The sequence below is a fragment of the Rhagoletis zephyria genome, unplaced genomic scaffold (assembly GCF_001687245.7).
Source record: "Rhagoletis zephyria isolate East Lansing unplaced genomic scaffold, Rhagoletis_zephyria_1.1 Rzeph_scaffold_02447, whole genome shotgun sequence".
Classification (NCBI taxonomy): Eukaryota; Metazoa; Arthropoda; class Insecta; order Diptera; family Tephritidae; genus Rhagoletis; species Rhagoletis zephyria.
The window spans coordinates 1-22,376 of NW_016159531.1; the positions used below are offsets into that span (position 1 = coordinate 1).

Here is a 22,376-nt window from a genome sequence, read left to right on the forward strand (position 1 = left end):
TTAGAAGAAGGCAACGATGCAAATTTTTACTTTTGCGCACACACAGTACACTCGCCTAATATTTCAGATTTTTTCCTGTTTTAATGAACTTTAAATATCACTTTTGTTACTAAATATCTACTTATCATATACAGTTATGAAAAAAAAGTAATTTTGTGCGCGACTTGATGAGCCGTAAGAAACGGTGCAGCAAGCTGGTAAAATTTGTTAGTTACAGAAATAAAGCAATTTTTGCCGCTACTTTGCACAAGTATTTGCATGAATTTTATGAAAATTGTAACGTACTCAAAAAAGGAGAAAACAGTGAAAAAAGCAGTACAAAAAACGGAAGGAAATGTGCAAACTGAAATTGCTTAGTTACTCGGTAATAGCAAATGAGAAGAATTATGTATGTCTCAAAAAGTTAATTTTAGCGCATTTTGCAAACCTCGACCGCTTCACAATGCAAGTGGATACTGAAAATTGAAATTTTTAATCTTTTGTGCATTTTTGCGCGCAAATTTAATTATTATTTTTTTTGGTGTGTGTACATACTTCAAAGGAAATTTCGCGCAGGAAATCTTGAAAATATGCATGTTATACTCTCAAGTATTGCAATAATTGCGCCTTTTTGTACTTCCTTTCGCTTTGCGACCATAAATGCATTAAATACTCGAAATACCCGAATAGCAAGGCGGCATTTAGGCAAAGGACAATCGCAATTTGCCAATTGCTGCAATGCAAGTGTTTTTGGGTATAAATGCAACGAAAAAATGCATAAAAACGAAAATTCGCACATGCGGTTGAGTGCATTTCAGTTTTTTTTTTATTGTTTTACTGTACGAAATACTTGAAAATTGCCAAAAAGCACCCTGCACCCTGAAATATGCTGCCTTAATAGCAGGCTAATCAATGCATGAAAGAAAACTAGGCATGAAAAGTAGGCATATTTACTGCTATTGATCAAAGAACAGCGCTAAGTGGCTGTAGAAAGCGAGAGAGTGGTTCTTTGAAGGGAATTAAAGTGGGCAGTTCTGGTGAAAATTGCGCCTTTTTGTAATGCTATTATGTAATTTCTGCTAAAGGAAGCAGAAAAATACAGAAATAGTATGTAGTTAAAACTGACAAATTAAACGGCGCAGCAACAAATGATGCACTCAAAAAATTACTGCATTGAAAGCGTTCTTTAGGTCGCAGCAACTATCGAAATATAATTTCTTAAATATGAATAAAATAGAGTTCCTAGCGGCGGGGTGCCAATACCCTTTCGTATTAAGCAACTGCCGTATCTCGCTATATAAAAATGTATTCAATTTTGCACATTACTTATGTGGCAACCCTGTCAAAAATATTTCAGTGTGAAAGTAGTTATAAACATCTTACGTTTGATACCCAAGCTGTAGTACTTAATTGACCTTCATGCTTTTGTTATATGTGCAATGGCAACACTGTTCAACATTTGTGATTTGCAATAAAAAAAAAACAATTTGATATAACTATTTAGATGTGTATGTATTCAAATTTTTATGTTTATATAGAACATTATGGCAACCCTACTCAAAACTAGTTAAGGCTGACAGTTTTTTTTAAATATGCTTTCTTTGATAGCCACAGTAAATAAATAATGAGCTTAAAATTTTTTATTGCGCGCATTGGCAAACCTGTTCAAATAAATTTTTAGTTTGACAATACAATAATTTTTGAAAATAATGGCAGCCCTATTGTAAAGTTTGTCTGTAATGAATCTTTTTCAAATATCTTTCGTTCTATACAATATCATTTATTTTTGACATACATATTTAACTTATATTCGAGTGAAGGAGCGTACCTACTACCACTCTATAGAACCCACTCTCAATTCCTGGGCATGAATTCCTCACTCTCGATTCCTGGGACTTTGAAAAGATTGTCGTTCAAGCGACACTGGCAAAACGATGTCGTCAAAACACTGATTCATGTATTTGTGTTGCTGTTACGTGTTACTGTTACTGTTACGTGAAGCAAAATTGGAATTGAGAGGACGATATCGCACAAACCATCGAACAATTTTTGGTTTTTATGAAACAAGATAATCTCAGCACGATATCGTCCAGACGATTGTCGTCATACGTGATTCATGCCCTGGTCTGCGCACAAGATACATATTTTTTTATTTTGAAAAAAAAGTTTTCTTAGAGGTCGCGCTGGTCGTTTTTTTATAAAAACGCTGATGTTCTGAATTTTTTTATTTTCTTGACATGTTAAAATGCAGCTAAAAATGTGGTTTTTACATATAATTACTCTGGTATTATTGGGGAACTTTCCCGTAATTACACACCTGTCTTGGACTATTAGAATGGGTCTAGTTCCCGAAAATAAGCTCTCGAAAAGAGACTAGTAAAATTAAAACGTTGATACTGAACGATTTACGCATTGTCATGGATTGGAACTTGTTACCAGGGGGTTTCTGGGGTTGCTAATTAGGAATCTGAAGTGAGTTTTGCGAAATTCAAATTCCACGTTATTGCCTCTCGATCATGGCAGACACTTGTACGACCTAAGTAGTTAAAATCTAGCCTCAGGATTTGCTAAGCAGTTTCCTACTTGACACAATTTGTTTATTCTGGAAGTATGAAACCACTGCTTTTTCGAAGTTATGTTTACAATGAGAAAGCTCTTTACATACTTCCGCTCCCGCCTCTGTGCGTTGCTTTGAATTGATGAAGTGGGCCATACTTTTTTCTACTTACATACATACTTCAAGTTTCCTTTACTAACTTAATCAATTCAGTAATGGCACACTTTAGAGAACAAATAATGAAATAAGACAACTTAATTTCTCCCGGCATAAAGCTTTCCGCTACTGAACACTCATTAATACACCAACCTTTTCCTAAATTGCGTTCGGTCATAGATTTATATATTTTTTTGTACAAATCTTGCTACCATTACTATTTTTCTCATCACTTTCATCTCCGCCGCAGTAATGCAACTTTACACTTAAATTAGCACGCAACCCACGCACACGCACACTTTTAAGCTCTGCCGGCTACCACTACTACTAAAAACTACCGCCAGAGCTCCACTTCAACTTTCCTCAAATGCATTTGATCATTCGAGTGTGAAGGCTAGACGCGCGGCAGACAGTAGTGTAAGTAAGTGACACAAACTCGTTTGTGGTTTTAGTGAGGAAAGTTTCAAAAGAAAAGAATCAGTGAATTAACAAAAGATGAAGTAAACCAGTTAAGGTAGTACAAAGCATTAAAATAAATGAAATAAAAAGAAAAAAGTATACGCACGCAACGCAAGAAGGTAAGCAGCGGCGAATGTCAAACAAAGGCACGCTGTTATGTGTAGTAGAAGAAAACGTAAAAGTGCGAAGTCAATGTAATTTAGTAAGCTACTACTCTCACCGGCTACCCGCACTATTTGCGTCTCACTTGCGCAACAACTTCTCGCGCCTGCAATGCTTTTTAAAGTTGTGCGCTTCTACATAGACTTACTTGTACAGACATTCTCACACAAATAGCAACCAAAAACCGCAATAACTCACGTTAGGAGCAAAGACAATGTACGTTACATACGAATTTGTAGCCGTGGAATAAAACGAAGTGCTGATGCTGCTCTACTGCAGCCAGTCAGTGCCAGCCATATTTGTTGGCTGCTTATGAGTTTTCAAGTGTTGTTGCACGACATTGCAATAACAAAAGTGTGTAAACTTGAAAACCCATAAAAGATCTGTATGCACATTAAAAAAAAGGGAAGAAAAAACCACAAAAACTCAGCAAAAAATAAAGCAAAACTCAAATACTTAGTATGTCGTGCAAATGTGGCACGCAACAGTGTGAGTGCGCAAACTTAATGGCTGCGCTTCGATTTTACACTGATGAATAGGCCTTGAGAGCACAGTTTGCCATGCTTGTTTTCTGTTTTCCATGTGTTTTTTTTTTGCATATTGTCGGTCGAAGGTACTTTGTGCGGTTTTTGTTTTAAGGGTAAGAGTTGTTGCAATTGCATTGCAGGAGAATATTAAAAAATATAACGGCGGCAAACTGAAAGTGAAGGCGAAAAAGCAAAGAAATACATATGGTTGTTTGTAGTTTGGCATTTTGCATTTAATTGAAGTGCCTGTCACATTGCAATTGCTTGCGCCCGCCCGCCTGCTCACTTATGTATGTATCAGACAGACATTATTGCCAATTGTATGAGGTTGTTAATTTGCAATTTCGCGCGCATGGTGCGTGTGGTGCCATTGCCGCCACCGCAGTAGGGCACTTTTGTAGACATGCATTTCTAAAAAAAATATGTAGTACATTTTGAAGGCGTTACTTTGGCACTCAACGCACTTGAATTTCGTAGAGAACACATTTTCATTTTGCTATTTTTTCTTTCATTTTCGAGTTGAAAAGAACTTGGTGCGTTTGTGTGCGCCTTAGTGTACGACGCCATGTCGCATATTTGTCATAATTGAATTTGAATACAAGGCACTTGTGGCACATTAATGGCTGCAGAACAGGAGGTAATTTAAAGTGTGAGGTGTTTGTACGTATTTATTATGTATACTATAAATGGAATGCGAAAGCAAGTGACTTTGAGTGTGAAGTCAAAAAGTTGAAATGTCTAATGAAAACTGTTTCGAAAAGCGGTGAAGCATGTCAGCACAGTTCTTGGGTTTTTAAAAAAGATATTAGAATGCATAATTAGTCGGTCGTTTGTAAGTTTTTTCGGTGTTCAGTCACTCTGTAAGGGTAAGTAGGCTTTAATTAGCAGTAAAATTAAACACGTTTATTTTGCTATGCCATCTTATTTATAAGGTAATTCCTTAACGTTTTGTTGCATAAATTTGTTTATCTATACACTCTTTAATATATTCACCCTTTTATAGATCGGTAGTCCACAAAATGAATGAAATAAAAAGAAAAATACCAGGCATCAGTACTTGAAATAAAATTCAAAGGTAAGTGTTAACTAATAACTGCTCTAAATTAAAAAAAGTATGTAAAAGAAGCGCGTGGCCTCATTAAAAATTAAAGAAATAAAAAGAAAAAATACCAATCACTAAATTCCTGACGAAAACTTTAACTGTAATCAAAGCTCATACAAATCATAAGTGTAGTAGGTAAGTAAATTGAATAAAACTTTGCTCGATAGTTTTAAATTAAGAAATCTGTGAAAGGAGATATCCGGAATCGGATGCTTTGCATACTTTCATCTGGCTTAGCTGAACTCAACTCAAGTTAGGATTTTCCGGATTGTTGAAGCGTATTTCAAACAGCGGTGTCCACGATGAAAGAGACATTCGACTATTAACGTAATACCGATTAGAAAGGAAAATATGTACTCCGACACCCAAGTGACATCACCGTTCTAGTACTTACCCACCACATCTCAGTTCTTTCTACCCTAACGTACCACTTTAATGCCAGTAAATTAAAGCTCGACAAAAAGCATTAAACTTTTGCTAAGGAAGTATTTCATTCAAAGGCAATGTAGATGTTTTTCGCTTAACGTAGGGGATGGCCTTTTGCATTTTCCCTCATATCTTTGGCACATAGAATCGGACCTTAAAGTGTGATATATTTATGTTTTTGTCTCGATGAGAATTTCTTTGCACATTGTTGAAGGAGACGGCAATTTATATGTTCAGAATTTCGCTATGACCTAAAAAATTCGCTCAAATGGTTTCAAGGAATGTGGACAGTCTTTGGTAAAACATAAGTCTGGGTCTTTTCGGTTACGTAGATCCGACTTTCGTGGAGCGAAAGCATAAAGTAGGCTGCGTTTATCTGGTTGGTTTTAATAAATCTGCGGTTTAGAGCTCCCCGCATACTTTGAAGTCCATACAATTAACAAGTAATGCACAATTCTAATTATCCTTCAGTATCGCCTTCCAAGCGGCAAGCAATGAGCGAGTGACTTTCAAAAGCGAAAAAGAATCGCATGAGTAAAGGTATTGAAAATGTCAATAAATACTTGAAAAGTGTGTTAGATTGTGTCGAAACTCCTTGTGTGTTTTGTGTTGTTTTTTTTTTCTTTTGGGTTTGACACATGTCAATTGTTTTGAAATGCAGTTATACTAATGACGCCTGCCTGCTGCACGGTTGTTGCGAGCATTTTGACATAATTAAATTTTTAAGAGGTAATTGTTGAGATTTATTTACTCGCATGCGTTCTTTTGTGGAGACATAAAGCAGATAAGCTCTGCAAAAAAGGAGAGCGGCTACATATAATCACCTTTCCAAGAAACAACACATAAAGATGTGCGTTGAGTGCATGACTTGGGTAAACTGAAGAGGTTAATGGCGGCATAAAAGCTTGCTGAATGCACATATTTAATTAAATTTAATAACATAAGTGAAAAAAAAATTTAGATATGTATGAGCTAAAGAGAGGTTAGTTGCAAAAGTTATTTTCATATTTTTTTTTTAAATCCGCTTTATGGCTCCCTCGACTACTGCGGTGTCCATTAAATTTCTGTTAGTTTAATTTTTACCGACAGTGAGACAAATCCATTCGCACAAAGCTAGCGACGTTCCAGAACGTTTTTCGAAATCTATGATTATCTAATGCAACACTGCAATCAGTACGTAAGAACGTGCGATAGCAAAAATCCAATAAAGCACCTTGGTGTGTAATAAAATTCCCTGTGCAATACACTATTGATTGCTGCACTACTTGGTCGGCCAAACGGAATAACAACAAACAGCTTAGCTCACTTGGTAGTAAATTAAGTATTAGCACTAACTCGCAGAGGTGCAACCATATCAATCACAATAAATAAAATGGCAATAAAGTGAAATGGCCATAAAATGATAAAACAAGAAACTAGGAAAAGAAAAAGCATTGAAGCTGACCGGACACTCACTCACCTGTATGCGATCCTCAGCCAACCCCGTTTTCATCGAGAGCAATTCACGTGCGCTCACATCCGGATAGTGCGCCTCTTTGAAAGCTTTCTCCAACTCCTCCAGTTGATTGCTCGTAAATATAGTGCGCCCATGTCGACGTTTATTCTTCTTTTTACCACTCATCCCGGCGCCACCAGCACCGCCGAGCAGCACGCTAGGATCTCCACCATGTCCGAGCAGGCCATTAGGTGCGCCCACAACACTTCCGGCACCGGGTATGCCACTTCCCATGGCAGCGGCCGCTGCCGCCGCTGCTGCAGCAGCACCATTGAGGAATGCCTCATGTGTGGCGCCCGCATGCGGATGATGAGCGTGATGGGGGTGATGGTGCGCATGTGGATGGTGGTGTGCATGATGCGGATGATGTGGATGGTGGCCATGATGGGCGTGCGAATGTACATGCGGATGGTGGCCATGTTGATGATGCGAGTGCGCATGGTGTGCAGCCGCAGCTGCGGCGGCATGATGTGCCAAGGCGGCTGCGGCATGCTCAGCGGGTGAGAGTGTGGGACGTGTGGAAGGTGAGGTGTTGTGGTTGTTGCTGCTGCTGTTCGTGTTGCCGCTATTTGTAGCACCACCATTGGAGGAGGTTGTTGCACTGCCGTTGCTTGTGAGGCAGCTGCCATTCGTTGTAGACATGTGTGAGGTGCTGCTGCCGTTAGAGCCATTACTCGAATTCGCTTTGCTGGGTGAATTTGCATCATCGTTGTTGTTGTTATTGTTTAGGCTATTCGTGTAATCTTGGGCGCCACGTGCGGCTTGTTCTGTACCGAGAGAGGAAAAAGAGGAAGATATTTCTTAAATTAAATTTGTGATTGGAAATAAATGTTTGATGTGAAGGAGAATAAATGGATTGAATTGAAATTATGCGAGGAGGGTCAAGAAGGAGACAATAAACAGATAGGTCGATCAAGAACTGCACAAATATATTTTCGCCTACGTTTCAATGGCGTTTAGACTATTTTCTAAAACATTTCAACAGTTATGCTCACTCCATTAAAGCTACACATTTAAACCAATTACTTTACTTACATCCCTACAATCGTTTTAAGCGAAATTCAAATGCCAATTCTGACACAAATATTTCCTGGTAACCCTTTCTCTTCAATACACTAATCGCTTAACAATTGTCAATTCACTTTCTCCGCCCTTTTACTCAGAGCATTCCACTTCATTTGGTAACAAAGGCTGAAGTAGCAAGCAAAGAATATTCACACAAATCGCCCACTTCAATCGAAATCGTACAAACATAATCCCCAAATAATCCCTCATACAATAACAACAAACCATTTTCTGCACTCTGTGCAGGCATATGCGCCTGTATCCTGTTTCACATGCCATAATTGGCATTAAATACCGCAACAGACACACACGACACATTCCCATTGTTGACAAAAGGTAAAATTATAATTTACTTAAACTATTTCCGATGCAGATTTCAAATAATGGCTGAGTGCCTGGCTGGCATACCAGCACGCTTGCCCAATTTTTTCGCCTTCATACCTACACTCAATACAAGAAAGGACTCAGCACTTGGTAAGTTGAGCCTTATTCCCGAAAAAAAAATAAATGAAAAAAAATCAATTCCTACCAGCGCTTCGTTTTTTACTGAGTGCTATTTAAAAAAATGGCATAAATAAAAAACTTTATCTGCAACGCCTTTTTGCCGCTTGACTGTCACAATAGAATGCGCCCATATTTCTTATGTTTCGGGTGAGGCATGTGTGTTGCTCCTTGGAAGAGATTATATTTTGAGCAGCACAAGGTGTTTTGGCAGTTATGCGGAGTTTTGAATGTCTGTATGGCTATTGTGGGCCTTAGTTGACAAAAATGTGGAATTTTGGGAAAATTTGCGTTGTGTTTGCATAAAGCATTTAGTTCAAAGGTCCCTGTGAGAAAAGTTGACATCAAGGCTAGGGGTCTATGGACAGATATCAGCTTAATTTTTTTAAGAAATCTGTTCTGACTTGAAAGTTGCTGAAATTATTTTCTGATTTCTTCTTTTGACCGACTGACTTATTCCAGCCTTAATTTCAAGTGGAAAGAATTCTTTCCCTATATTGGTAAATTATGTGAAATATTGTATATATGACTTTTACTTTTCCCTCTCTAAGGCCAACCGGTTTTTTTTACCAACTGTCACCATGACTTTTTTCTACCTGCCTCCATATAGTCGAAACACTGTGCGTCCTTACAAAAGAAATTTACTTAACCAACTTCAAGTATGTTGTGAAAGAAAAACATTTCCGCTGATAGAGAGAGAGAGAAGCAGTACACGTCACGCGAAACCGTCGCACGTACACGATAGTGAGCTTTCATAAGTTTGATCGTGTCAGCTGACGTTTACGTCGGTGAGTCTGGGCTCTTTCACTCCCATGGCGTCAGAGACAACACCTGCTCCAACTCCGTATTGCTCCTCATATTATCATCCCAGTCAGTTCTCATCGGGAGAAGGACCACTATGGGCCTGTGGAGCTCAGTATATACCTAATCTTGGTTCGGCAATCATACACTGTTCATGTAATTAGAGCGTATAAGTGGATGGATTCTCAGGAATACCACCACTGTTTATATATATCCTTCTTTACTCCCTTCTTTTACTTTTCCAAAAACCGCTAAGGCACAAACGTGTGGAATAGCGCATACTTCTTGTCATAGTATATTTCGTGAAAGAGACTCTAGAGTCTAGACTATAAGCCGAAAGATTGACAGTTTCAGAGCCCTGCATATCGACTTCAAGCTGATCGTAGTTTGCTAGTTTCCTTGACTAAAATTTTCCTATCGGTCCACTCGAATCGTTGCTTAGGGTTAGAGTGAGTGTGTGTGTCTGTCACGGATAAGCAAATCGAGTTTCCTTAAGGCAGTGAAAACAAAGCCATAAATACATATAGAAATGCTATTTCTCGCATGCGATTAGCACAAACCACATGGGAGTAGCGCCGATCAGTGTTACCGTTGTGCGACTAAAGGCACAATTTAACCATTTTTAAGCGAGAATACCCTCTGTCCCAACTTTTCGAAAATTTAGATATTTTGACCCTCTTCCAGAATTTTCATTCAGAGAAAACCCTTTTCAGAGAATTTTTTGGGAAATGTTAACAGAAAAATGCTATTAAAAAATATTTCCTCCTGAAAGTACGAAACTCTTCTCCTTGCAACAACTCGTCCAAATTAGTAAGGGACCACCTCTTAGGTACCACCTTTGCTTGAAATCGGCATACTTTGCGACAACATATATAAAAAAATATATATTCCGACAAATTGATAACCTCCTCCTTTTTTTTGGAAGTCGGGTAAAAATAATATGTCGACCCTTTTTTCGTCTATGGCCCCTTTTTAGCGACTTTCTGAAAATTCTCAACGGCAACACTGGCACCGATGTGTATTTGAAGAGTGGAAGTGTGTGAAAGTGTGCGACAAATGTCAGCGAATTTTTGCACGTTTGACAAATGTTTTGCTTTTCAAATGCTATTCAACCAAAAAGTAGATTGACAAGCAGCGATTGCGGCTGAATGGGTTTGTCGTTTGCCGTTTGCTGTGTACTATGTATGCGAGTGTTTTAGAATGTCAAATGTTTTGGTAGACAACAAACTCATGTGTGTGCGCGTTGAAGGGTTAAGTTACCTATTCGCACATTTTGTATGCCTTGAAGGAAAAAATGGAAAAGAGAGCAGAAGTTCTGCGAAGTACAGCGGATTTTATAGCATACTGGTGTGTAAATAGTTGTTGTAGTCTGTTATAGCTGCATTTTTATTGTATCTATGTACTTCGTTGTGACAATTAGGGTGTTAAGTGGTTTAGCCACATCCTTGACAAACACAAACATACCTACTTACTTATCAGTACAATGGTCGCATCAAATTATGCTGAAATGGTTTGAAAAGCAGGCGTCTTTTTTTGCAATCTTTTGTTACGCTGATAAGACATCAGCGCAGCGACGAGGCCATTGTATATTTGTGTTTTCTACATCCTGATCCTAATTTGATTTTCTTTCACTCGCAATGTGTTTTCGTTACTTTTGTTAAATATGAGTAGATTAAGGTGATTGTATTTCAATTTAGGCCAATCATTTTTGGCCGATAAAAAATTATCTGGAACTTTGAATATTTTAACTGATGCTTTGTGGTGTTAAAGAGAAGGGAAGATCGGTGGATGCAGACACGAAAGATAAAGATAAAGCAAAGTAAATTAAATTAACAGTAGGATAGAGAGAAAAGAATAGGATAGAACGCGATAAAATGGGAATGGAAATAAAAAAAAGGAAAACAGAAAAGAAAAAAGGGAAAGAAACAAATCTTTTTTGGAATAGGAACAGTGAAGAAAGGAAAGGAAAGGAAAGGAAAGGAAAGGAAAGGAAAGGAAAGGAGAAGGAAACGACGAAATGGAAGGGAAGTGTCGAAATGAAAAGAAACGCTAAAGGATAGAAGTTAATGGAAAGGGAAGAATAGGGTAGAATACGATAGCCTAGAATAGAACAGGATAAGATAGAATTGGTTGTACAGGATAGGAAGATTAAGAAAACGGTATTATAGGATTGAGAAATAAGAGACTTAAAATAAATGAAGGGGAAACAAGACTGAAGATAATAAATGAAAAGAAGAGAAGAATGTAGAAAAAAAAGGAGGTGAAAGGTTGAACTAGAGGATAGGAAACGGGAAAGGAAATTAAAGGAAGGGATGGGGAAAAGGAGTAAAAGAAAGAGATAGCGACAAAGACAATAAAATATACATAGGACAACACAGGATAGCATAGAATAGGATAGAAGGAGAAATAATGTAAACGAAATAATTGGATAGGAAGGGAAAGCAAGGAAAAGAAAGGAAAAGGAGATAAGAAGTGAAGAAGAGATATAAATTAAAGGAAATAGAGGAAAGGAAACGAAAATAAAGTGAAAGAAATGAAAACAGGAAGCAAAATGAAAAAGCAAAAGAAACATTAAAAGAAAAGGAAGTAAAAAGGAAAGATGGAAAAAGAGAGAATGTAATGGATACAGTCGGCGTAATGTAAAATTAGATAGGTTAAGATAAAATGGGGTAGAATATCATAGAAAGAAATAGTATAAGAAGGGTTAAAAAGGAGCATGGTAGGAAATGGACGAATGGAATATAAGGGAAAGAAATGACAGTAATAGAATAGAAAAAGAAAGGAAAGAAAGGTTAAGAAAGAACAGGAATGAAAAGAAACGGAAAGGTGGGTTGAGAAATGGAAACCAAGGTATGAAAAAATCCAGAAATAAATCTTTCGTAGGGAAGAATAGAATATAATACGAAAAGATAGGATTAATCCGATCACCAGAAAGATAGATGAATCAAATTAGAGGAAAAAAAGGATAGCTAATTGAGCAAAAATCTCCCTTACTTTCTTTCCCTTACGATGGAAAGGCGAATCGAATAAAATGTGTTTACCACAGATTGAGTTAAAATATAGGAAGAAATTTGGCAAACACCTTACAATAGCATATGAAAGAGGAAAGAAGTTGTAGAGTACATAAAGTGAGGAAACTACTAAAAAAATAGGATGGGAGTTCGACGAAGACGTGAAAAATTATAGCGATATAAAGATGCTGTTTAAAATGCACCAGCTTCCGGGAAATGAAAGCAAGAGAAAATTAAGTTGATCAACTAACCGTGAAATAATAAATGCAACAAAAGAATGCATTTTTAAACTGCTCTTGCTTTTATTCTAAGGCGTACTAAAACTTTTCGCTTTCTGAATTTCTATTCACTGTCATATCATATTACCAAATATCCTTAAAAATCACAAATATTCCATTCCTAATACAATAACAATGCAAATTGCTTAATTGAACAATTAATTGTATAGAAAAAGGACACGTTGATAGGCAGTATTAATAGCCAACAGCGAAACTAAGTGATATACATAACGAAATAGAAATAGAAATGAAAGGAAAATTATAAACTAAGAAGTCTCGTTGATTGGTGTTATTTAATTGCATGTGCGAGAACAAAAGAAATTCTTCTAGGTAAATAGTTTCTTTCAATAAAGCAGCAAAAGCCACAAAAAAGTATCGCATGTCAACGAAGCGGCTAAACGAAATGGGAAGGGCAACTACTATCCAAACATTTAAGCGCACAAAAGTAAAAATTTTCGCAAGTTATGTGATAGCTTACAGCACAATTGCTAATTGAATTATTATTTGAGTGAACCAGTACAAAGTGTAATGGCAAAGTAATCGATAAGGCGGAAACGTGGAGACAGAGCGAGTTGGCCAGTTTTTGTTGTTAATTGATGCGTGTATAATGGCATTTGCGTGTGGATTGCATTGTGGTCAAATACATAGGACCTACTGTTTTCCATGCAAAAGCACATGCATTCACACACTCAAACACTCGCGAACTGCATGTATGTATGTATGTGCATTTGTCCCTCTATTCAAAGAGTGTTTCTTCCACAGCTGTGGGAGAAAGAAGCGTGCTGGCGTGGAGCTTTTTGTGTTGTAGTCACCTACACTAATTGGTTTCGTTAAGAAGTGCCTTTGATTTTATGTACGTAAATTGATTGATTGGCAATGGTCGAGAAAAAGTGGTCGTTTGAGATACATATAAATAAACGGGTGAATACGGCGGAGAAATTGGCATTATGTTTGTTTGTATGGGTGGCTGTGCTTTCATTAGCAAAACTAAAGTTTTGCATGGAAATTTGATGCGAATTTTACAACTCAGTGGATACTGGATGGCAGGAAAGTTACAACAGGGAGTGCTTAGTAGGGCATTCAATCTCGAAGCACTCCCGAAGCATAACAGTCCCGGGATTTCGGGATCTAAAAATTCTAATCCCGGGATCCCGTGAATTTTCGGGATTTCAACTTCATCACAACTTTTTGCATTTTATAGTTGGTTCGCCTTTTTCAAAGCACACAGATTCATTGTCACCACATTTGGTCTTAGGGGGGCATAATGCCCCTTAGTAAAAGAGTAGATATGGCTCATTCCACGGTGACGGGTGTGACATTTCAACTTACATTTTAAGGTGTAATTCTTAAACTATAATAGCAAATTTTTAAAAACGCTTGATTGTAGTTGACTTAGCAAAGTGAAATAGTGGAAATAAGTAACAGGAATTAACAGGGCGAACTTAGCACAGTGCGTAGGCAACTGGCTGAGTCAGTGGGATCGTCGGTTCGAATCCTACTGAAACAAGTCTGAAGAGGAAATGTGGTGATTTCCGAAATAGCTATCACTTCTACCATTTTTTTCAAATTATTGCTGCTTTTCCACAATAAGTTTTTATTAAAAAACTGCCTCGAGCTCAATAAAAATTGTTGAATATAATTGTTATAAGGCCATAAAATAACAAAAACAAATAACTTAAGGAAGAGTAGATAGAAACGATCCAGTTCCTTGTGTTACCTGCTAAGCTCCGCAAAGTACAGCTCTTCTGGAAAGAATAAATAAACTCTGTCGTGGTTTTAGCCAATTTCTTTACTATTTGTTACCCAAGGCGAATGCATACAAGGTGGTGTTGCCAGAACGGTTGGATTTTCGCCGAGGTGATAACTATTGTCAAAGTGATGTGTTTGTTGTATATCTATTTGTGGTAATTCTGTCATTGTGCATATGATGTGTTATTGTAATTTTTGTTTTTGCTATAGCGATACCACCTGGCATGAATTCGCCTTGTTTGTTATCGAACGAACTGCCGGCATATTTGGTTTAAGCCCGTGCAGTTGCATTAGAGATTAGGTCTGGAAGAACACTGGAACAGCAGTTTTCAAAGCGAATCACGTTGTGTGGTTAATATTTCGTTCGTCTATCATAAGCGGCTGAAATTCTCAAATAGCTTATTACATAAGTTGTATGTGTAGTAAATAGGATCTCATTCTCAACCTTACTAATAAATGAAATATTGTTTACTACGATTTTCATGCAACTGTTTTATTTTCTTAATTTTTCATCGGGCTTATGAAACGAGTGGAACATGAAATGAGTGCGTGCAATATTCAAGACTGATATACAGGCTTCGCAGATTAACGGAGATGGAAGTATTTAAAATAAAACTAGAAAACAATCCAGGAACCGATTATAAAAGAAAAGTGAGACTGCCGATTGTTAACGATTCGTTAAATCGTGTTGGTTTTCTTTGACCTTTCAGCCCAGAAATCAGTAAAAAGAATCAGCTGTAAACGAGAGAAAAATTATTACTGAAGGTCATTTCATTTACGATATTAAAAAGGAAGAGCAAATCGAAATAAAAAAATTGAATTCAGTTACAAGTACCGCTTTTAATGTAAAACAGCGAAAAAATTACCCTGTAAATATTTATAAATGAAATATTGACCAAACATAACCGCCATGGTGGTAGATATTAACCTCCTGATCCTTTTGAGGTTTGGGTAGCAGAATTCATTTAACCATGCTCCATCATTCAAGAGCTAATAGCTCATCAAAAATAACGTGCAAAAATAGAAACTTTACTCTCTGAGAGTGAGTAATTAAATAACCAATTTGCAAATTAGACAGCATCTCACCACAGACGCCCGTGTACGAACATTACCACCCTTGGATAATTGAAAATCTCGATAAATTTAAATGTAAAAGTAACCCTCGCAAATAAACGCAAAATAAGCGAAAATTTAATAAGGATAATTGAGTATTAGCACAAGTGAAGCAAAAGTGAACGAAATGCAATGGACCAAGTATTTTATAGGCATTTTTTACTACTTTTACTCGTACGCAGGAAAAATTGCAAATATTGCCAATAACTGAATTGAAATTGCCAGACATGCTAATAGGAAAATGTAAAAAGTACCTATGGGTACTCTACGAGTGAAATTACGGACACACATTTGTGGGCGTTCGTGCGCTTGTGAGCAACGCACCAATTACCTCGTCAAGAAGTCATTACCATGCGCAGAAAATGCTAAAAAGCAGCGTGAAGTAACGCGAATGCCAAGCACAGAGCATTCGTAGCATAATTTTCTTAAAGCTTAAGTGGAGCGCGTCTCCTTTACGTGCGCTCCTATTTCTTACAAGCTACTACTCGCACCTACTTTTACTATGCGGAATAGCTATTGCCACATACCGACTTGCTACTTAGCTATTCAGCAATGCTGTTGCGCGGAAAAGTAATGCCATAGCGGAAAAGGGAAATTCGCTGTTGACAGGAAATACACTCGAAATTGGCAATTTTGCATTTACGTTAATAATACTCCAGCGTATTTACTACTACTTTACGCGTCTAGGAAAAAAGAGAGCGTGCATTGTGCTCAGATGCAAATAGACGAATGAGAAAAATTGAAATAAAAAATAAAGTGAAATAAAAATTTAGAGAAAAATAGCGAGTAAATGGAAATAGCACATCAAGAAAACTGAACTGGGAAGGTAGATTTTGAAAAGCACCCACCCTATAGCGGTTTATTTGCCAAGCTGTGCGGAGGAGTAGGGGTGTGGTATGGACTGAGAAAAAACAAATTGAATAAAAAGCTATATGGAAAGCTAAGCACAGAATGCAGACGAGGCAACGCTGACAACACTGCCATGCTGCATAGACATTAACAACATTATCACAGTTTTGTCTGTTGCTGCTGCTGCTGTTGTTGCTATGGACGTCCGCGACGACGACTGTCGTAAGCCAATATGACGCGCAATTATTTGTAATGGAGACGTCATAAAAAAGGCAAAATACACGAAAGTGGAGTAAGCGGAAATGAAGGAAAGCAAAAAAAATTATAGCAACGAAAGACGAACTGGCGTATTTGGGGTGGCAGCTAGCTAACTGTCGGTTGCAAAAGTTTTCTCCGTTTTTTTCTATACGAGTACGTACATATTTTTTTCACTAACTGGCAGTCAGCTCATGGAAGTGAAATCGTATTTCAAAGATGGCGCCAAGTATGGCGGCATTATTGGCACACAAATAGCAGTAAATATACACACTCACTGCTGGTCGTCCACGGATGAGCTAGCATATAGACAGTAAGCTAAAGGTATGGGTAAGCTCAAAAGTTTAAAATTTGTTGTTGGATTTTTTTCGCAACTATAGATAAAAAATGGCACGCATAGTTTACTTTTCTACTTCACACTGATTGCCATAGTTCGTGTTGTTAGATGTGGCTCTTATATTATTCGTTTGTTGTAGTTTGTGTTTTTTTCACTCAGTGTTTAGTAGCTGCAAATTGGCAACGCTTTTGCATTGCTTGCACAAAGTTGAACAGTGTAAATCGCTTGGAGGCTTGCTTGGCGAAAAGCAAAGCAACACTTAGAGGGTAAGTGGCAAAGAGCAAAGAAACTGTGTGAATTAAGTATGCGAATAGTGGATAGTGGAAGTTTGAGTGTTGTTGTGATTCGTTACTGGTTAGTTTTAAAGTCTTAAGTTTGTTTTGATAAAAATGAAGTAATAAATTTTAAAGTGAAGTGACGGATAAAGTGCATTAGTGGGAATGCGAGCATGTTAATCGGGTAGACAAAAATATTGAAAACTAATTTTATGTATGTATATATGTATATTAATGGACTCTACTTGGCATACTCTAGAGAATCTATTTTCATATCTTGTTTAATATATTGTGATAGCAACGCAAGAGAAGGATAAATAATTGGTAAGTTTTGATAGCCACCGGAAGAAGGAATTCACTAGTAGCATCTAGCGGAAGGTTAGGTAAGTTGTAATGCACTTTAGTTAAGAGTCAACATAAAGCTATGGATTTTACAGCGGAAGAAAAATACTTAGAAAAATGCGGTAAGTAAAATTTAACATTAAAAGAATCCGAAGTGGAATATAAAGGAGCAGTTATATAAACTCTCATCGGGTATTGAAACGATTAAGGTGGTGATCGGTTAGTCTTTATCAATATAAAATTCAGAGGTGGAATATTTATATAGTATCTATACTGTATTTTTAAAATAGTTGTAATTTACTGAACAAATAGTGTGCAGCATAAATTGATGAAAGCCTAATGCCCCCGTTATTTGTCTCAGGTTTTTGCCTGCCTACCCTCCCACAGGTCTCTCTGTTGACAGAAACGAAATTTCTGGTACCCATTTCTTGCTAGAACTAACTTCAGATATCCCGTAACTACCAGTTGAACACTCCAAATAATTCCTACTCTGAGATTATCGCTGTGGTAGTCGTTGACGTTGCTTCAAAGCCGCCGATGCCTGGTAAAATTTAATGGTAAGACCTTTAAGTATGATTTAAACTACGAACGCGCAAACGAATATTTTTCAAAACGTTGAGTATTTTAAACGCGATGATTCAATCTACACACTATCCAATACGGGTGTTAGTAGGTCCTTCTCCGCTGTGGTTGAGTGGTTAGAGGTACGTACTGCCACTCCGTGTCTCCTTAAATTAGGAAATGTTTATTTCTAACAGCTGTCGTCCGTGCGTAGGTAATTGCGATTTTCCAAGTATATTTCTGCTACGTAAAAGATTATGATAAAACCATTTGCCGTTCGGAGGCAGCGTAAAACTGTGGGTCCCTCTTATTTTTGTGACAACATCAGGACGCATCTTGAAAATTTGAGGAGAAGCTCGGCCAACCACTTTTGCTAAAAGCCAAAATAATATTAGATTCTCTACTTCAATTCAAGGGAGGAAGGTGTTGTGTACTTTGCGGAATCAGTACCAGTCTTGCCAGGACTTCCAAAATATAAAAGTTAGATCGGCCAATTAAAAAAGCTGAAAAATAGGGTTGAAAAAAGGCCAGCCTCTTAAACATCTCGTTAACTCTTCTGTACATTTTAATAATAAAGGGAACTCTTTTTTTAGGGTCTGAAAACCCATAGTCCTTATAGACAAAGTAGTGCTACATGTGTACCACCAAATATCTTCATACATAACAATACGATTACAATTGTGAATATTTCAATTGGAGCGCGCATAGTGAAGAGAAAACCATATATACACGCAATGGAAACAGACTAAACGGCGAAGTCGATTTCCATTTGACAAACTGTTTGACTCGACACGAGTGCTTCAAAGCATACCTTCACCGATTCAGACACGAAGCGGAACCCATATGCGACTACTGTGGAGGAGATGTAATAGAAGACGTATTTTTTTGAGAAGGTACCAGATGCAATGTTCGCAGCATATCTGGCGAGATTGTCACGCCTGAGTCGGTCGTGGAGGCTACGCTACAAAGCAGCAAAAAATGGTCGGCAGCATGTGTCCCAATAGCAGAGGTGATGAAGGGGCTAAGGTCCCCCGAATGGCTGCGGTATAGCAGCGGCGTGTAACTACCTTTCTCCCTCACGATGTAGTGCTTGACGTCATTCCCGTAGGGTGAGGAGTTCTAAGAAATAACATGCTTTTTCTGGTTTTATAGGGACAATTGAGAGCCCCTTAAAAAACTCTTAAAGTATAAACAGAACGAGTTCGCTGAGTAAATTTCGCCGGACGGAGCGAATGCTAGTTTGAAAATAAGAAAAGGCTAGAAAAAAGCCACAAAGCTAAATCCTAAATTTCGAATCTTAACGACAAAGAAAAAAGCTAGATCTAGCCTCAAAAGGCTATACTGGCAACACTGATCAGTACGTGCACGATGGACGCGAAACTGGATAGAAAAGTTAGCAAAATACATCGAGTGGAAAATGTCGATTGCATCGAAGCAAAACATCGATAACTTCCATGTATCGATGTTTTTCGGACATCCCTAAGCGAGCGTCAAACGAATTTCTAGCTATGGAAATTTGTAAGGTCCAATGAACTTGTGGATCGAAGTCGGTCAAAGAAGCTCCTGAAACTAACTACTTTGGGATCTATCGATATTGGCTGATGTCCCAACAAATTACTGCATTGAAGACTATGAAATTGGTAGTTTCAGCATTTTTTTCCTTGCTACCACCTTGGGCCTCAACTTCTTGGTACATCTGGGGAGCTCTAAGGGATTAAACTTACTTGATATGGGTGTTTATGTTCAGCTCAAAGCAATTCTCAACCAATTAAATGCTGAATTTTCTAGCCTTTTATCAAACCCAACTGGTTTTGATCAATTACAATTCGAGGCAGATATAACTTAAGAGCTTATGTAGTCCAGGAAGTTCGTGCAGTTACCTGTATAGAGCAAATTAATACCCAATATGGCACAAAAGATTTATTAATGCTATGCCACTCAGTTACAATTCATTTAAATTTTTTTTGCTAATAAAATAATTTGCCTTCGCTTTTTTTAATAAATCGGAGTATGTATGAATATACTTCCCATACACTCTCCGACAGGAAATGAAAGCATTGTAGAGTCGGCAACGAAAGCAGCAGTCGCTTTTAACAAGGTAATCTAAGACTTTTCCTGGGCATAGCAACGTTTTTCCATGGCAGCACATTTCCAGTGGTTATGTTGCAGCTGCTTGCCTTTCTGTCAGATTGCTCTGCGGACGACGCCTGTGGACTTTTTGCCAACTAACTTTGTCGCATTCTGTTTTCACTCTTTTCATATTTATTACAAACTCCAACACGCTTTGCCGAACTGTACATTTGCATTTATGCCACTTGTCGTTTATATTTTCATTTCACATTTCCATTCATTTTCGATTCACTGCTATTCTTGTTTGGCTGGCAATTTTGTTGACTAAATTGCCAACTAACGGCTCAAGCATAATGAGCGCAAGAATGACGTTTGGTTGAATGCGAGCAAAAAATTGTAGCCGGATTGCACGCCCAACATTGCCACCTTGCTTTTGGCTCATAAAAAGCGTTGGGTAGACAAGCAAAAAAAAAAATTTTTTTATTGTTATGTCTAGATTTTCGTCAGCTGATTACTGTTCTTATTTTCTATTACACTCGTAAAAAAAGAAGCAATTCTCGTTCTAAGTTGTTTGTGTGTATAATAATTCGTCAGTTGCTGTACATATATATATATTTTTTCGCTCTTTATTTGCAGTCATTTGTATTTTGCTTGCCTTATTTTGTATTTTAATGATTGCCGTATTGTATTTCGAAAACAAGCTTGCTCCATGAAGCTCGAGGGCATCGAAGGGGAATGTGGAGCGGTTTGTATGTTTGCTTGCCTAGCCGGCTTGTTGGCTGATTGGATAACTGGCAGCTAGTGAGCTACTGCCATGGTATTGGGTGGCTTACCTACCAGTCTGCGGTGCTTTCTTGCCGGTTTGCCTGACTGCCTAGTCAGCTCCCTGCTAACTGGCGGCTTGTGTCGGCACTGAAGCTTAAATTAAATAATTGGTTGATTTTTTCTCTTTTTATTCTCTACCTCTCTATTATATACCTGTTTGTGGGCCATAGATTTGTTCGTTGGCAGGTGGCAATTGGCAGCTGTCGGTATTGTTAACGTTACTGCTTTCGCTTTGTGTCATTGCATTGAAGTATTTTTTGTAAATAATAAGAATAATTGGAAAATTTCAATTAGGAAATAAGCAATAAAATATAGCGGGAGTTGTGGTTGTGAATTTTTCAGTATTAATGTTATTTGTATTTCGCGATTATTTCCCCACTTAATTTGCATTATTAATTATTTGTTAATCGCTAAGTAGCGAATAAAAATAGGAAATGAGAAATATGTAGGAAACTGGTCGGGTCGTGAGTTTAATTGCCAGGCATTGCAAGGTGATTAGCGTAAATACGAATATGATTAATTACTGAATTTATGTGAGTTAATTTACTGAAAAACTTGTGATGATAGAAGGGCATTTTGTGATTTTGACTACTAGAAAATAGGATCAGTGTGCTATTCAGCTTTTCTAGAACCGGACTAACCCTAGTCGCTAGGAATGACAATAGGTCCAGAAGTTTGTGTGTAGCATATCGTTGATTATTTCAAAATTTGACTTTAACTGCAGACTTCAAAAGACAAAAAGCGATTTCTGCGGGTTTACTCCTTAATAGGCGCTTGTCTAACTCTTTAGAGAACTTTGCCGTGAAAAAATTTAAGTGAAAAAAGTAAAAGTAAAAGTAAAAGTAAAGGTAAATATTCAAACATATTCCGAAAAGTTGCTAATCGTCGTGAAGAGCTCCAAAAACAGGATAGTGTCCAACACTACGAAAAAATACAGAAATAATAAAAGGAGATGTCACGAAAAGGTATCGAAATTTAATTTAATCTTTTTGTACCCCTCTCCAATTAATGTACACATATTGTAGACCATCATACACACGTACAGTTAAGGCAAGAAAAAGTCAATAATTTAACATGCGTAAATTGAATATTAACCGTGTAAATTCAAACCTTAATACGAGCACATAAAAGTATACAAATGTAGACACGTACATGATGGGTTGTTAAAGCCGTGCGTGCTTTTATGTCTTATATAACACCTATGTGCCATAAGTAACCATAAACAGGGTTGTAAGGCTTGGGCGTAGCAGTCAGCCAACGGAATGCCACTCCCGCTTGCTTGACGGGATATAATAATTTCCCTGTTGACAGAAATTTGCTATGCTGGCAATATAATTTCGGCAAATGTATGGTGTGCATGTATGTACATACGTACTCAAACCCTTTTACAAAAACAAAATATATGTGAATTTAAAAAGTGAATATATGTACGTGGCATCATCATTGCGCGTTATAAAAGTTTACTAAAGTAACAAATTTTA

At 37.5% G+C, this 22,376-nt stretch overlaps 1 pseudogene; it reads right to left on the bottom strand.

Annotated features, from left to right (window-relative positions):
• Window positions 1–6,827: 6,827 nt before the first annotated feature.
• LOC108366916 (probable serine/threonine-protein kinase DDB_G0282963) overlaps window positions 6,828–22,376 on the bottom strand; it is a 43,768-nt pseudogene continuing 28,219 nt past the window's right edge.